We start from the raw sequence: 17323 nt of genomic DNA, 5'->3' as shown, positions 1-17323 counted from the left end.
CTCCTCCTTGATCGACTGGCTTTTATTAACTGGAATTTAGAAGAATGAGAGGGGATTGCATAGAAACAGTTACCATTCTGACGGGTTTGGACAGGTTAAATGCAGGAAGAATGTTCCCGAAGTTAGGGAAATCCAGAACTAGGCGTCAGAGTCTAAGGATAAGGGATAAGCCATTTAGGACTGAGATGAGGAGAAACTTCTTCACTCAGAGAATTGTGAACCTGTGGAATTCTCTATCACAGAAAGTTGTTGTAGCCAGTTCGTTAGATATAGTCAAAAGGGAGTAAGATGTGCCACTTACTGCTAAAGGGATCAAGTGGTTTGGAGAGAAAGCAGGAATTGTGTACTGATTTTGCATGATCAGCCATCATCATATGAATGGTGGTGCAGGCTCGAAGGGCCGAATGGCCTACTCCTTCATCCATGTTCTATGTTTGTATGTTTCAATGTATCCTGTTGATGTCTAATAGGCTGAATAGCGTTTAATCATCCCCTATATTCCAATGTAAGTGTTTTGAGGGGCCGAATAGTGTGCTTCTGTGTAACAATTTATGGGAGCTGAATGACGTCCTCTTGTTCCACTGCCACAGGCTCGAAGGACTGAATTGCCTCTCCCCGTTCCAGCGTAACAGGCTCCAGTGGATGAATGGCCTCCTCCTATTCTTGTGTAACAAGCTCGAGTGGCTGAATGCCCTCCTGCTGTCTTGTCTAACAAGCTTGAGGGAGTGAACGAACTCCTCCTGTTCCTGATTAACCAGCCTTTGTGGGTTGAATATTCTTCTCCTGTTCCTATGTAACCGGCTCGGGAGATTGAAAGTCTTCCTCTTTTTCTAGTGTAGGAGCATCTATGGGCTTAATGACAACCTCCTGTTCCTATGCAACGGATTCGAGGGGCAGAATTGTCATTTCCTATAACTTTAAAACTGTCTGGAAAATGCTGAATGACCCACCTCCTGTTCTTATTTAAAACGCTTGGAAGGTTGAATGGTGGCCACCTGTTACTATTTAACATGTATGAGGGGATGAATAGCCTGCTCCTGCGTTCAAGGTTCAAGGTACTGAAAGGCTTCTTACTGTGCAATAGCCTCACATCATCATCATCATCATCATCATAGGCAGTCCCTCGGAATCGAGGAAGACTTGTTTCCACTCTTAGCATGAGTTGGTAGGTGGCTGTACAGTCTAATACGAGAACCACAGTCTTTTTCACAAGTGGGACAGACAGTGGTTGAAGTAAAGGGTGGGCGGGGAGTCTGGTTTGTTTCACGCTCTTTCCGCTGCCTGCGCTTGATGTCTGCATGCTCTCGGGGATGAGACTCGAGGCGCTCAGCGCCCTCCCGGATGCACTTGCTCCACTTAGGGCGATCATGGGCCAGTGATTCCCAAGTGTCATTTGGAATGTCACACTTTATCAGGGAGGCTTTGAGTGTATCCTTGTAACGTTTCCACTGCCCACCTTTGGCTCGTTGGCCGTGGACGAGTTGCGAGTAGAGCGCTTGCCTTGGGTGTCTCGTGTCTGGCATGCAAACTATGGAGCTGATCATGTGTAGTCAGTGCTACAATGCTGGGTATGTTGGCCTGGACGAGGATATTAAATTTGGTGCGTCTCTCCTCCCAGGGGATTTGTAGGATATTTCGGACAAATCGTTGGTGGTATTTCTCCAGCGACGTGCGGTGTCTACTTTACATGTTCCACATCTCTGGGCAGTACAGGAGGGCGGGTATTACTACGGCCTGTCGACCATGAGCTTGGTGAAAGTATTGAAGTTCTGGTCTTCAAACACACTTTTCCACAGGCGGCCGAAGGCTGCACTGGCGCACTGGAGACGTCGTTGGAACTTGTCGTCAATGCCAGCTATTGTTGATAGGAGGCGCCCGAAATAATGAACTGGTCCACGTTGTCCAGGGCCGTACCATGGATGTTGACGACTGGGGGTCAGTGCTGTGCAGCGAGGACTGGTTGGTGGAGGACCTTTGTCTTACTGATGTTTAGCGCAAGCGCTATGCTTTCGTGTGCCTCAGTAAATACCTCGACTGTGTCTTGGAGTTCAGCCTCTGTGTCAGCACAGACGCAGGCGTCATCCACGTACTGTAGCTCACGACAGAGGTTGGGATGGTCTTCGACCTTGCCTAGGGATGGAGATGGATGAACAGGTTTTCTATGCTTCTGTAGTTTAGTTCCACTCCAGCGGGGAGCTTGTGGACTGTGAGGTGGAACATGGCAGCGAGGAAGAATAAGAAGAGGGTTGGAGCGTTGACGCAGGATGCTTGACACCCGGTCCGGAAGTGGACTGCGTCTGTGATGGATCCGTTGGTAAGGATCACGGCCTGCATGTCATTGTCGATGGTGACGTACTTTTGGTGGCATCCGAAACGGAGGACGACGCTACTTAGGCTCTCGTGGTTGAGAGTGGGAAAGGCATTTGTAAGGTCCAAGAAGGCCATGTTACCTGCATTTTTCCTGCAGCTGTCGTGCTGCAAAAAATCATGCCCGTTGTTGCCCGGAGCGGACGAAATCCGCTCTGCAAGTCCGTGAGGAGCTCCTCGGCAACAGGGAGAAGTCAGTTGAGGAAAGGCTAGCGACGACTTTCCAAGTGGCTGATAGCAGGGAGATTCCCATTTAGTTGCTGCAGTCGGACTTATTGCCTTATTAAAGATGTTCACGATCACTAAATCGCTAAGATCTCCCGGCATGCTTTCCTCCCTCCAGATGAGAGAAAGAAGGTCAGGTATTCGCGCCAGCAGTGCCTCACCGCCATACTTTAGTGCCTCAGCAATGATTCCGTCAGCCCCCTTAGCCTTGTTATTTTTTAGCTTTCTTATGGCGTTTTCTACCTCGTGCAGTGTTGGGGTCTCATTCAGGTGGTTGTGGGTAGCATTCTGCGGAATGGAGTCAAGTACACTCATGTCAAGCATTGGATTACATCGGATATACAGCACTGAAACAGGCCATTCGCCTCAGCCAGACTTTTATGCTCCAATGGAGCCTCCGCTCAACATTCCTCAACAGCCTAATGCTCTATTCCCTTTACTCTCAAAAGCCTGTCTAGCCCCTCCTTAAATACTTCCATACTATTCTCTTCAACCACTCCCTGTGGTACCGAGTTCCACAATTTCACCATTCTTTGGGTAAATAAGTTTTATCTGAATTCCCTATTTTGATTTCATGGTGACTATCTTATATTGATTGCGTCTAGTTATTCTGCTCCCCACAAGTTGAAACATTCTAACTGTATCCACTCCATCAAAATCTTTCATAATTTTAAATGTCTGTATCATGTCACGCCTCAGCCTTCCTTTTTCAAGAGAAAAGAGACACTGCCTGTTCATCCTTTCCTGATTTGTATACGCTGGCTTGAGGAATCTCTTCTTGAGGTATCATTCTTGAAAATCTTCTCTGCATCCTCTGAAATGCCTCGATGTCCTTTTTATAATATGGCGACCAGAACTGTACGTAGTACTCTAAGCGTGATCTAATGAAGGTTAAATACAGGTTTAGCATAATGTCGCTACTTTTCAATTCCTTATATCTAGAAATAAATCAGCGTGTTTGGTTTGCTTTTGTATGGCCTTGCTAACTTATGCCGTTATTTTTTTAGAGTTTTTGTATTTGTTCTCCGAAATCTCTTTGTTCCTGTACACCACCCAGACTCGCAACTTCCAATAATAAGTGACCTCACTAAGTCTCCAACTTAAATGTAACACCTCACATTTATATGGTTTGAGATTCATTTGCCAATTATATGCCCATTCTGCAAGTTTATTAATGTCCTCTTGTAAGTTGTTGCAGTGTTCCTCCGTATTAACTATCCCTCCTAATTTGGTGTCACCCGCACATTTACAAATGTTGTTTTTGACTCCAAGGTCTAAAACTTTAATATTAATTTTGAACAACAGTGGTCCCAGCACCGATCCTTGTGGAACGCCACTACCCATCTTCTGCGTCTAAGAAACGACAACTTTTACACATACTCTTTGATTTCTGTCTTGCAGCCAGCTAGCTATCCATTTTGCTTGTTGTCACCTGACTCCGCATTCTCTGACCTGGCTTGAGGCTCTTCTTGTTCCGATGTAACAATCTATTTTTTTTATTTTATTCATTCAAGCATGTCGACATCGCTAGCAAGGGCCGGATTTGTTACCCATCTCCATCTGCCCCTGTGAAATTGTTGGTAGTCACTTTACGCAACCGACTGACTCGCCAGGCCATTTCAGAGGTCAGTTAAGAGCCAACGACATTGCTGTGGGTTTGGAGTTACATGTTGGCCCAGACCGGTAAGGACGGCAGAATTCTTTCCCGAAAGGAGACAAGTGAACCAGATGAGGAGTTTGTTACAATGGTCATCATTATTGATACTTTTAAAATTCCAGATTTACTTAATTGAATTTAAATTTCCACACTCTCGTGGTGGGCTATGATTTCTTCTCTCTGGATTATTAGTCCAGTGACATAACCATCATGCTACTATGATTGACCTCCATCTATGCAATGCGCTCAAGGGTCTGAATGACACCTCCTATTCGTTTTCAACAGGTTGAGGGAAGGAATGGTGTGCCCTGTTCCTACGCTACAGGATCGGGAGATTGATTAGCCTCCTCCTGTTCCTGTATAACAGGTTCGTTAATCGCAAATGCCTCATCCTCAGCCTTTCGAATGGCTAAATGGACTTCCAGTCTTCTTATAGATAAGTCTCATGGAGCTGAATGGCTTCCGCCAGTCCTCTGCCTCAGGCTCGATGGCATAATGGCCTTCCCCTGTCCTTGTGCAACAGACTGGAGAGGCTCAATGACATCCTCCTATTTCTGCTCAACAGCTTCATTGGTTTGGCATTGCCTTATGGTCAACTATGCGAAAGGTTCGAGCGACTGAATGGAGTTCGACATTTCTTGTAAAACAGGTGCACAAAGCTGAATGGATTCCTCCTGCCCTTTGCAATTGGTTTGAGGGGATACGTGACTCATTGGCCTCCACCTGTCCCTGTGTAACAGGCTCGATTGCTTGTGTGCAAAATATTCAGATGCTAATTGGGAAGGACTGGAGCCACTTGCTCAACAGAAAGTGCAGGGACCACAGTAAGCCTTCTCTGAAGTATTGCTTTGATGCAAAGTTCACTGTGCGGCCCAGGCTCAAATCCTGACTCTGGTGGGAGTCGAGCCTAAAAGCTTTGAATGTTTAATATGCCAAGAATTAGAAAAACAACGTGCTATCCATTGCGCCGCAGAGTCGCCAAATTGTGCATCAATACAAAAGTAAAATAGTGTCGATGCGTAATCTGAGCTGAAAAAAAAATCTGGAAACACTCAGCAGATGAGGCAGAATCTGCGGAGAGAGAAACCGAGTGAACGTTTCAGGTCCATGAACTTTAATCGCCACTGGATCAACCTCCGCCGTCTAAAACGGATGCCCTGTCAGACCCGAATCATCATGTTTCTGTTTGAAAGGGATGTTTTGTCATGGACTCGTAGAACCTTTCAGCACGGAAGGAGGTCACTTCGGCCCAGCGTGTCCGCACCGCCCGAAAATTGCTATCCCGCCTAATCTCACTTTCCAACTCTTCTTGTAACCATGTAACAATTTAAAAACAAATTTATTCATTCAAGCATGTTGACATCGCTAACAAGCGGTTAATGGCCTTCTCCTGTTCTTGTGCAACAGACTGGAGAGGCGCAATTGCCTCCTACTATTTCTGTGCAACAGGTTCGTTGGTTTGGCATTGCCTTCTCCTCATCTATGCAACAGGTTCGCGCGACCGAATTTGTTGCAGTCATCCTCAATATTGAATATCCAACTAATTTGGCGTCATCCGCAAATTGAGAAATTGTGTTTTTGATTCCCAGGTGGAAGTCATTAATATGTGGTCCCAGCACCGATCCTTGTGGAACAGCACTACCCACTTTCAGCCACTCTAAAAAGCTAACTTTTACCCCGACTCTCTGCTTTCTGTCTCAAAGCCAGCTAGCTATGCATTTATCTAGTTGTCTCCAGACTCCACATTCTGTGACCTCTCTTGCGGTTCTTCTTTTTCCTGTGTAACAATCTCGAGATCCTATTGTTTCTTTTATTCATTCTATTATCTGGACAATGCTCGCAAAAGCAGCCTTTACTGCACTTCCCTAATTGCCCTTGTAAAGGTGATGGTTAACCACCTTATGCAAATGAGTTTCTCGCTAGGCCTTTTCAGAGGGCCGTAAAGAGCCAATCACGTTGCTTTGGATCTGGCGCCTCATTTGGGCCCAGACCAGTAAGGACTGCAGATTTCCTTCACTAAAGGAGACTATGAACGAGATGGTGTGTTGCGTCAATGGTCAATATTATTAATACTTTTAAAAATCTAGATGTATTTAATTGAATTTAAATTGTCCTACTCTCTTGGTGGACTGTGATTTTCTCTCACTGAATTACTAGTCCAGTGCCACAGGCCTCCGGCTGTGTAATGTGCTAGAGGGGCTGAATGACTCAGGCTGTTCCTGTGCAATAGTTTGAGGGACGGAATGTCATCCCCTGCGTCCTATGTAACAGGTTCTAGGGGTTGATTATTCTCCACCTGTTCCTGTATAACAGGTCGGTGTGTCTGAAATGCCTCGTCCTAATCCTATGCAACATCTTCTATTAAGGGGAGAGTGGAGTGGGGGAGGGGAGGGGGTGGGGAGGACGGTCGCAATGCAGAGAAATCTAGACTGCTAAAGAGAAATGAAAATGAAGCAATGCCGGAAAGTGATTGTTGTAATGTAACCACATTATGTCAAGAAGGGACAGAGTATACAAACAAAAGAGTGCACTAAAAAATACGATCCTGATAAGAAAAAAAGCGATAAGATAAATCGGGCTAAAGTGCAAAAAAATGTTATGATCTCTAATAATGTTAAAAAGACCAATCCAAAGCATTGTATCTGAATGGACGTAGAATCTGTAATACAAAAGAAGAATTAACAGCGCAAACAGATGTAAACAGATACAATATCGTTGTAATTACAGATATATGGTTGCACGGTGACCAGGGTTGGGAACTGAATATCAAATGATATTCGGTATTTAGAAATGACAGGCAAAAAGGAAGAACAGGTTGTGTTGCGTTGTTGGTAAAGGATGATATCAGCGCAATAATGAGAAAGGTATTCGGCTCAGAAAGACAAGATGTAGATTCAGTTGGATGGCGCTAAGGAGAACGAAGGACCAGAAAGGATTGGTGTGAGTTGTCCATAGGCCTCCAAACAGTTGTGGTAGTGTAGAGGATAACATTAACAGGAAATTAGAGCTGCATGTAACAAGGGTACTACCATCATCGAAGGTGACTTTAAACTACATGTAAATTAAAGTAATAATAATGTGGCCGATGAATTCCTGGCGTTTGTACCAGTTGTTTTTTTAACCCAGTATTTTGCGGAGCGTACTAGGGAACAGAATATCCTAGATTGGGTCTTGTGGAAAGAGAAGGGGTTAATTAAAAGTCAAGTTGTCTGGGGTCCTTAAGCGAGGAGTGGCAATAACTCGATTCAACTCGTTATTAAGATGGAAAGTGAAGTAGCCCAATCCGAATCTATGGTCCTAAATCTAAGCAAAGAAAATTACGAATGCATGGGGAATAAATTGCATGGGGTATAATATATTGGGATAAGTCAATAAACGTCATGTTGGTGGATGGGCAAGGAATAACATTTCAAAAACGAATGTATCAATTGCAGCAGTTATACTTTCCTTTCTGGTGTAAAAAAAAAGGATGCTGGCCCAACCATGGTTAACAAAATAAATTAAGGATAGTATTAGATAAAATGAAGAGTTATACAAAGTTGCCAGAAAAAGTACAAGCCTGAGGATGGGGAACAATTTAGAATTCAACAAAAATGTGCCAAGAGATTGATTGAGAGGCGAGAAATAGAGTATAAGAGTGAACTTGCAAGGAACATAAAAACCGGCTGCAGTAGATTCTACAAGTTCGTAAAAAGGAAATGATTAGTGAAGACAAATGGATGCCCTTTACAGACAGAAATGGGGGAATTTATAATGTGGAACAAGGAAATGGCAGGACAATTAAATAAATACTTCGGTTCTGTCTTCATGGAGGACATAAATAAAATCCCAAAAATGCTTTTGAACCAAAGGTCTAGTGAGCAAGACGAATTAACGGATATGATTATTTGAAAGAAAATAGTGCTGAGGAAACTAATGGGAATGAAGGCCGATAAATCACCAGGGCCTGATGATCTGCATAGCAGAGTACTAAAAGAGGTTGCAATGGAAATAGTGCTTGCATTGGTTGACATCTTCCAAACATCTATAGATTATGGAACAGTTCCTGCAGTTTGCACGGTGGCAAATGTAACCCCACTGTTTAAAAATGGAAGGAGAGGAAAAAAAAGGAACGACAGACCGGTTAGCCGAACACCAGTTGTGGGGAAAATGCGAGAATCTATAGTAAAGGCTTTATGACGGAACACTTAGATAATATCAAAGGGATTAGACAAAGTCAACATGAATTCATGAAAAGAAAACCATGTTTGACAAACCTACTCGAGATTTTGAGGATGTAACTGACAGAAAGGTTCAGGGAGAATCAGTGGATATAGTGTATTGGATTTTCAGAAGGCCTCTGATAAAGTCCCACTTACGATGTAGTGTGCAAAATTAAAGCATATATGATTGGGGTAATATATTAGCATGTATTGAAAATTGGTTAATGGACAGGAAACAGGATCGATGGGCAGAGGGACCTGGTGTCCTTGTAATATATTCTATTGAAAGCATACATGCAGGTGCAGCAAGCAGTTGGCAAGGCAGATGATATGTTGGCCTTCATTCCAAGAGGATGTGAGTAAATGAGTAAAGATGTGTTACTACAGTTCTACAGGGCCTTGGTGAGACGGCACCTGGATTATTGTGTGCAGTGTTGCTTTCGTTACCCCAAGAAAGTATATACTTGCCATAGAGGGAGTGCAGCGAAGGTTCACCAGATGGATTATTGGGATGGCAGGACTGTCGTACGAGCAGAGATTAGGTCGACTCTTCCTGTATTCTGTAGAGTTTAGAAGAATGAGAGAGGATCTCATTGAAACGTATACATTCTGAACGGGTTGAATAGACTGGATGTGAGGAAGGTAATTCACCTGATTGGGAAGGTTATAACAAGGGGTCACAGTCTCAGTATACGGGGTAGGAAGTTTAGAAAGGAGAAGTGGAGGTTTAATTTCACTCAGAGAGAGGTGCAGCTGTGGAATTCCCTTCCACAGAAGGCTGTGAAGGTCGAGTCACTGAATATATTTAAGAGGGAGGTAGATTTCTAGACACAAAAGACATTAAGTGATATGGGGGGAAAAGCGTGAATATGGTGTTGAGATAGAGGATTAGGAATGATCATATTAAATGGCGGTGCAGACTCGAAGGGCCGAATGGACTATTACTGCTCCCGTTTTCTATGTTTCTATGTTCTAGGATCTAAATGGACTTATACTCTTCTTGTAGAGCAAGCTCAATGAACTGATCGGCTTCTGCCTCTCCAAAGGCTCAGATTTGAGGCGTTAATGGCCTCTTCCTTTACCTGTGCAACAGTGCAATGCGGCTAAATGGCGTCCAGCTAAATCTGTGTAACAGGAAAGTGTGTCTCCTCGTCATCTATGCAGCAGGTAGGAGCGGCCGAAGGCGTTCTACTATTCTTGTATAAAAAGCCCAAGGATCTGAATTACTTCCTCTTGTCCTTTGCAACTGGCTCGAGGGGCTAATGGAATTCTGCTGTCCTTCTGTAACAGGTTCGATGCCTTGCTCTTGTTCCTGTTTAATAGACTCAGGTTCTAAGAGAACTCAATGGAAAAGTGGGTAGGATTGGAGCCACTTGTGTAGCAGGAATTGCAGGGAACGCACTTTCCCTTCTCTGAAGTATTGATTTGCTGCAGAATGCACTGAGCTGCCGAATAAACACCAGATCATGACCTAAATTCCGACTAAATCCGAACTATCCAGACGAATGCCACTTTCCAGCTCTTGGTCCATAGCCTTTTAGGTTACTGGAATTGAAGTGCACATTCAAGGACGTTTAAAATTGGTGAGGACTTCTGTCTCTAAATCACTTTCAGGAGTGGGTTCCAGACTCTCACCACCCCTGGGTGAAAACAGTGTACCTCAAATTCCGGAAAACTTCCTACCAATTACTTTAAATCTATGACGCCTGGTTGTTGACCACTCTGCTAAGGGAAATAGATCCTTTCTATGCACTCGATCTTGGCCACTCATAATTTTATTCACATCAATACGGACCCCCTTAGCCTCCTGTGTTCCAAAGAAAACAAACCCAGCTGATGCAATATTTACTCAGAGCTAAATTCACCATCCGCCTTTATCTAACCTGTATGCTCGCGAGTGCTGTCTGATCATTCCTGTAATGCGGTGACCAGAGAAGCATGCAATAATCTAGCGGTGGCCCAACTAGAGTTTTACACATTTGAAGCATAACTTCCCCGATCTTATATTCTATGGCTCATCTAATGAAGGCAAGTATTCCGTGTTGCTTCTCAACATAGAAACATCGAAAATAGATTCAGCAGTCCGCCATTCGAAACTTCGAGCCTGCACCACCACTCAATAAGATCATGGCTGATCATTCCCTCAGTACCGCTTTCCTGTTCCTCCCTACCTCTTGATCCTTTTAGCCATAAGGGCCATATCTAACTCCCTGTTGAATATATCCAATGAACTAGCATCAACAACTCTTTGCGGCAGGGAATTTCACAGGTTAACAACTCTCTGAGTGAAGAAGTTTCGCCTCATCTTCGTTCTAAATGGCCTACCCCTTATCCTCAGACTGTGTCCCCTGATTCTGGACTTTCCCAACATTTTGAACATTCTTCCCGCATCTAACCTGTCCAGTCCCGTCGGAATCTTACATGTTTCTACGAGATCCCCTCTCATTCTTCTAAACTCCAGTGTATAAAGGCCCAGTTGATCCAGTCTATTTTCAAATGTCAGTCGAGCCATCCCTGGAATCAGTCTGGTGAAACTTCGCTGCACTCCCTCAAGAGCAAGAACTTCCTTCATCAGATTAGGAGACCAAAACTGAACACAATATTCCAGGTGAGGTCTCACCAATGCCCTTTACAACTGCAGTAAAACGACCCTGCTCCATTACTCAAATCCCCTAGCTATGAAGGCCAACATACCATTTGCCTTCTTCACAGCCTGCTGTACCTGCATGCCAACTTTCAATGACTGATGAACCATGACACCCAGGTCTCGTTACACCTCACCTTTTCCTAATCTGCCGCCGTGCAGATAATATTCTGCCTTCGTTGTTTTGCCATCAAAGTGGATAACTGCACATTTATCAACATTATACTGCACCTGCCATGTATTTGCCCACTCACCTAACCTCTCCAAGTCAACCTGCAGCCTCTTAGCGTCCTCCTCAGGGCTCACACCGCCAGCTAATTTAGTTTCATCTGAAAACGTGGAGATATTACACTCATTTCCTTCATCTGAATCATTAATGTATTCTGTGAAGAGCTGGGTTCCCAGTATTGAGCCCTGAGGCACTCCATTAGTTACTGCCGGCCATTCTGAAAAGGACCCGTTTATCCAGACTCTCTGCTTCCTGTCTGCCAACCAGTTCTCGACACTTTGGTACTGTCTTCACAAAGGAAGATACAGATCACCGTCCGAATGTAATAAGGGACAGTGGGTCTAGTGAGAATGAGGAACTGAAAGATACCCTTACTAGGTGGGAAATTGTGTTACGGAAGTTGATGGGATGAAAGGCCGATAAATCCCCGAGTCCTGATAGTCTGCATGTCAGATTACTTAAGGAAGTGGCCTGAGAAATAGTGGATGCATTCGTGATCATTTTCCAGCAAGCTATCGACTCTGGATCAGGTCCTATGGACTGGAGGGCAGCTAATGTAACGCCACTTTTTAAAAATGGAGGCAGAGAGAAAGCGGGTAATTATAGACCGGTTAGCCAGACATCCATAATGGGGAAAATATTGGAATCAATCATTACAGAGCCCATTTGGAAAGCTGTGACAGGATCGGACCGAGTCAGCATAGATTTATGAAAGGGAAATCAAGCTTGACGAATCTTCTGGAATTTTTTGAGGATGTCACTAGTAGAGTGCACAAGGAGAACCAATGGATGTGGTGTATTTGAGCTTTCAAAAGGCTTTTGACGAGGTCTCGCACAAGAGATTGGTATACAAAATCAAAGTGCATGGTATTGGTGGTAATGTACTGACGTAGATAGAGATCTGGTTGGCAGACAGGAAGCAGAGAGTCGGGATAAATGCATCCTTTTCAGAATGACAGGCAGTGACTAGTGGAGTGCCGCAGGGCACAATGCTGGGACCCCAGCTCTTTACAATATACATTAACGATTTGGATAAAGGGATAGAGTGTAATATCTCCAAGTTTGTGGATAACACTAAACTAGGTGGCGGTGTGAGCTGTGAGGAGGACGCTAAGAGGCTGCAGGATGATGTGGACAGATCGGGTGAGTGGGCAAATACATGGCAGATGCAGAAAAATCTGGATAAATGTGATGTTATCCATTTTGGGGGCAAAAACACGAAGGCAGAATATTATCTGAATGGTGGCAGACTAGAAAAAGAGGAGGTGCAGCGAGAGCTGGGTGTCATGGTTCATCAGTCACTGAAAGTGGGCACGCAGGTACAGCAGGTGGTAAAGAAGGCAAATTGTATGTTGGTCTTCGTCGCTCGGGGATTTGAATACAGGAGCCGGGAGGTCTTACTGCAGTTGTACAGGGCCTTAATGAGGCCTCACCTGGAATATTGTGTTCAGTTTTGGTCTCTTAGTCTGAGGAAGGACGTTCTTGCTGTTGAGGGAGTGCAGCGAAGGTTCACCAGACTGATTCCAGGGATGGCTGGGCTGTCATATGAGGAGAGACTGGATCAACTCGGCCTTTATTCACTGGAGTTTAGAAGGATGAGAGGGTATCTGTTAGATGCGGGAAGAATGTTCTCGATATTGGGAAGTCCAGAACCAGGGGAGATAGTCGTGGATAATGGGCAGGCCATTTACGACTGAGATGAGGAGAAACGTCTTCACTCAGAGAGTTGTTGACCTGTGGAATTCCCTGCCGCAGAGAGTTGTTGATGCCAGTTCATTGGATATATTCAAGAGGGAGTTAGATATGGCCCTTACGGTTAAGGGGATCAAGGGGTACGGAGAGACAGCAAGACAGCGGTACTGAAGGAATGTTCAGCCATGATTTATTGAATGCCGGTGCAGGCTCGAATGGCCGAATGGCCTACTCCTGCACCTATTATCTTTGTTTCTCTGTTTTTATCCACGTAAGTACATTACCGCAAATACCATGTGCTTTGATTTTGCACAAAAAATCTATTGTGTGGGACCTTATCTAAAGCCTTTTGAAAGTCCAAATACACCACATCCATTGGTTCTCCCTTGTCCACTCTGCAAGTTACATATTCAGAAAATGCTGGAGCTTGATTTTCCCTTCATAAGTCCATGCTGACTTGGACCGACTCTGTCACTGCTTTCCAAATGCGCTGCGATTTCATCTTTAATAATTGATTCCAACATTTTCCCCACGACTGATGTCAGTCTAACCGATCTATAATTACCCATTTTCTCTCTCCCTCCTTTTTTAAAAAGTGGTGTTACATTACCAACCCTCCAGTCCATGGGAACTGATCCTGATTCGATAGACTGTTGGAAAATGATCACGAATGCATTCACTATTTCTCGTGACACTTCCTTAAGTACTCTGGGATGCAGACTATCAGGTCCCGGGAATTTATCAGCCTTCAATCCCATTAATTTCCCCAACACAATTTCCCATATAATCAGCATATACTTCAGTTCCTCCTTCGCACTAGACCCTCGGTCCCCGAGTACATCCAGAAGTTTATTTGTGTCTTCCGTCGTGAAGACAGAACCAAAGTATTTGTTCAATTAGTCTGCCTTTTCTTTGTTCCCCATTATAAATTCACCTGAATCCGAATGCAAGGGACCTACGTTTGTCTTCACTAATCTTTTTCTCTTCACCTATATATAGAAGATTTGGCAGTCATTTTTTATGCTTCGGGCACGCTTCGTCTCGTACTCTTTTTCCCCCCTCTTAACGAAACTCTTAGTCCTCCTTGGCTGAATTCTAAATTTCTCCCAGTCCTCAGGTTTCCTGCTTTTTCTGGCCAATTTATATAACTCTTCCTTGGATTTAACACTATCCTTAATTTCCCTTGTTAGCCACGGTTGAGCCATCTGCCCCGTTGTATTTTTACTCCAGACAGAGATGTACAATTGTTGAAGTTCATCCATGTGGTCTTTAAATGTTTGCCATTGCCTATCCACCGTCAACCTTTTAAGCATAATTTGCGAGTCTATTCTAGTCAATTCACGCCTCATACCATCGAAATTACCTTTCCTAAAGTTCAGGTCCCTAGTTTCTGAATTAACTGTGTCACTCTCCATCTTATAAAGAATTCTACCATGTTATGGTCAATCTTCCCCAAGGGGCCTCGCACAACAAGATCGCTAATTAGTCCCTTCTCATTACACATTACCTCGTCTACGATGGCCAGCTCTCGCGGTGGTTCCTCGACATATTGGTCTGGAAAAACATCCCTAATATACTCCAGGAAATCGTCCTCCACCGCATTGCTACCAGTTTGGTCAGCCCAATCAATATATAGATTAAAGTCGCCCATGGTAACTGCTGTACCTTTATTGCACACATCCCTTATTTCTTGTTTGATGCTGTCCCCAACCTCACTACTACTGTTTGGAGGTCTGTACACAATTCCCACCAGCGTTTTCTGCCATTTGGTATTCTGCAGCTCCCCCCATACCGCTTCCAAATTATCCAAGTAAATGACCCTCCTTATCATTGCATTTATTTCCTCTTTAACCAGCAACGCCACCTCGCCTCCTTTTCCTTTCTGTCTATCCTTCACAAGCATCTTATCTACCTGCCCTGCTACCGTCAAGGATTCTGTGGACATGCACTCTAAGGTCATTTGCACCTCTGCACTTATCAGTGGCCGAACATTTAATGTTTATTCGCTTTCCCTATAAGCACTCCCCAAATGCATTATCTAACACTTCTCCAGGTTGAATTCCATTAAACCCCTGACCAGTTCTTTGATATCTTCCTGCAATGTACAGCTTTCTTCCTCATTCTCAAGCATACCTGGTTGACCAATCGTTTAGTCACCTGCGCTAATTTGTATTTAGTGGCTCGGTGTCAAATTTGTATCGCATAATACTCTTGTGAAGCGCCTTGGACGTTTCGCTAATTTCAAGGTGCTAATTATATATAAGTTGTTGTTGTTGTTTAAAATGTGTGTTACATAACGTTATATAGAGATTGCATCACAGAAAGAGATAATTGGACCTAACTGGTGTTGCTAGAGTTAATGCTGCATACTACCCTACTTCACTTGATCCTATCAGCATATTGTTCTATTGCTTTCTCAGTCATGTGCTTTGGTAATCCCTTTAAAATGAATCTGTGCTATTCGCCTCAACTACTGCTCGTGTAGCATCTTCCACATTCTAACTACTCTTTGGTAAATAAGTTGCTCTTGAATTGTCGACTGAATTTATCAGTGACCTCCCGTTCTGAACTACTGCACAATAGCAAACTTTTTCTCCACATCAACTCGATCAAATACCTTCATAATGTTAAAAATATATCTCACTTGTTTTTCGAGAAAGAAGCTCTCCAGACTGTTCAGTTTTCCAGAAATGTAAATTCTTTCAGTTCTGACCGAAATTTTTCCTTCTTTGCTGAAAGATTCTGTGATACTCCGATTTAATTTTCACATCGTCTGGGAGATCCAACAGGGCAAGCATGCAGGCGGTCTCTCTGATAAATTGCACCAACGATTCGACGATTAAAGCAACTCTAATGTGTAGCTGCGATGGCCGAGTGGTTAAGGCGTTAGACTCGAAATCCAATGGGGATTTCCCTGCGCAGGTTCGAACCCTGCTCGCAGCGATTCTGCAAGTGCTCCTTTTTTTATCGACTCACGGGGATCTCATTGGAATCTGATCACAATTCCCTCCACTGCCCTTTATTACACTGATTGACGCAAAGCTGTTGTTCGAACTGGAAACATGAATAGTTTATCGGTACTAATTGTTGGTTTGTTGGACACTATCTCCAAAAATCAGTGAGCAATATATGCAGCATGAAAAAAATCCCTTTTAATAAAGATCAATGCATTGTTTGGGAGGAACTCACCTTTAGTTAATGAGTGCGAACGTGGTTTGGTTTTATAAAGATGAACAGGTTTTGCCAAAATGAGCACGGCAGCGTTAGGCGTTGCAATTTTCTGATAACATCAGTATTTGCATCAAAGTAGATGCCTTATCCATTTAGCGACGTGGCCCCTGCAGTTTGCAGCAGACGAATGCACAGCAAAATTCTAAAGGGTCAAAGTGTCATAAAAAGGCAAGCATGAAATCTCGGTGCCGCAATGCAAGGAGTATTCGGAACCCAGGAGAGGGCTCTAAGCTAGTTAGAGTGGCTGAGAACTCAGATCACAGGACCACAAGAAAAAATGCAAAAAGCAGGAGGCAAAAGAGTAGACGAGCACTGGGATAAGTGTAACCGACAAGGTGATAGGTAGGGACAATATGTATGAATATAAAGTGGCTGCAGGAGGGGTCAAAACTAAAAATCATGGTTTAAAAACTAGTATTAAAACACTCTACCTAACCGCACGCAGCATTCGAAATAAAGTAAATGAGTTGACGGCACAAATCATCATAAATGGGTATGATTTGCTGGCCATTGCAGAAACGTTGCAGGTTGGCCAGGACAGGGAATTAAACATACAGCGGTATCTGACAATTCGGAAAGATAGACAAGAAGGGAAAGGAGGTGGGGTAGCTCTGTTAATAAAGAATGCTATCAGGGCAGTTGTGAATGACGATATTGGCTATAATGAAAAAAATGTTGAATCATTGGGGATGGAGATTAGAGATAGTAAGGGGAAAAAGTCACTGGTGGGCGTAGTTTATAGGCCCCCAAATAATAGCTTCATGGTGGGGCGGGCAATAACCAAGGGAATAATGGAGGCATGTGAAAAAGGAACGGCAGTAATCATGGGGGATTTTTACCTTCATATCGATTGGTCAAATCAAATCGCACTGGGTAGCCTTGAGGAGGAATTCATAGAATGCATACGGGATTGATTCTTAGAACAGTATGTTACAGAAGATGCAAGGGAGCAAGCTATCTTAGATCTGGTCCTGTGCAATGAGACAGGAATAATAAACGATCTCCCAGTAAAAGATCCTCTCAGAATGAGTGATCAAAGTATGGTTGAATTTGTAATACAGATTGAGGGTGAGGAA

General features: G+C 43.8%; 1 non-coding gene and 1 pseudogene across 1 annotated transcript; one reads left to right on the top strand and one right to left on the bottom strand.

Moving 5' to 3' along the window:
• Positions 1 to 17323, bottom strand: part of LOC139241615 (uncharacterized) — a 117857-nt pseudogene that overhangs the window by 80447 nt on the left and 20087 nt on the right.
• On the top strand, positions 15877 to 15959 carry trnas-cga (transfer RNA serine (anticodon CGA)). Its single transcript has one exon. It is a non-coding gene; the product is annotated as a tRNA-Ser (tRNA).

Source organism: Pristiophorus japonicus, unplaced genomic scaffold (genome assembly GCF_044704955.1).
Source record: "Pristiophorus japonicus isolate sPriJap1 unplaced genomic scaffold, sPriJap1.hap1 HAP1_SCAFFOLD_112, whole genome shotgun sequence".
In the NCBI taxonomy this organism is placed as follows: Eukaryota; Metazoa; Chordata; class Chondrichthyes; family Pristiophoridae; genus Pristiophorus; species Pristiophorus japonicus.
Note: the sequence above shows the minus strand (reverse complement) of the source record. Positions and strands in the feature narration are given on the sequence as shown.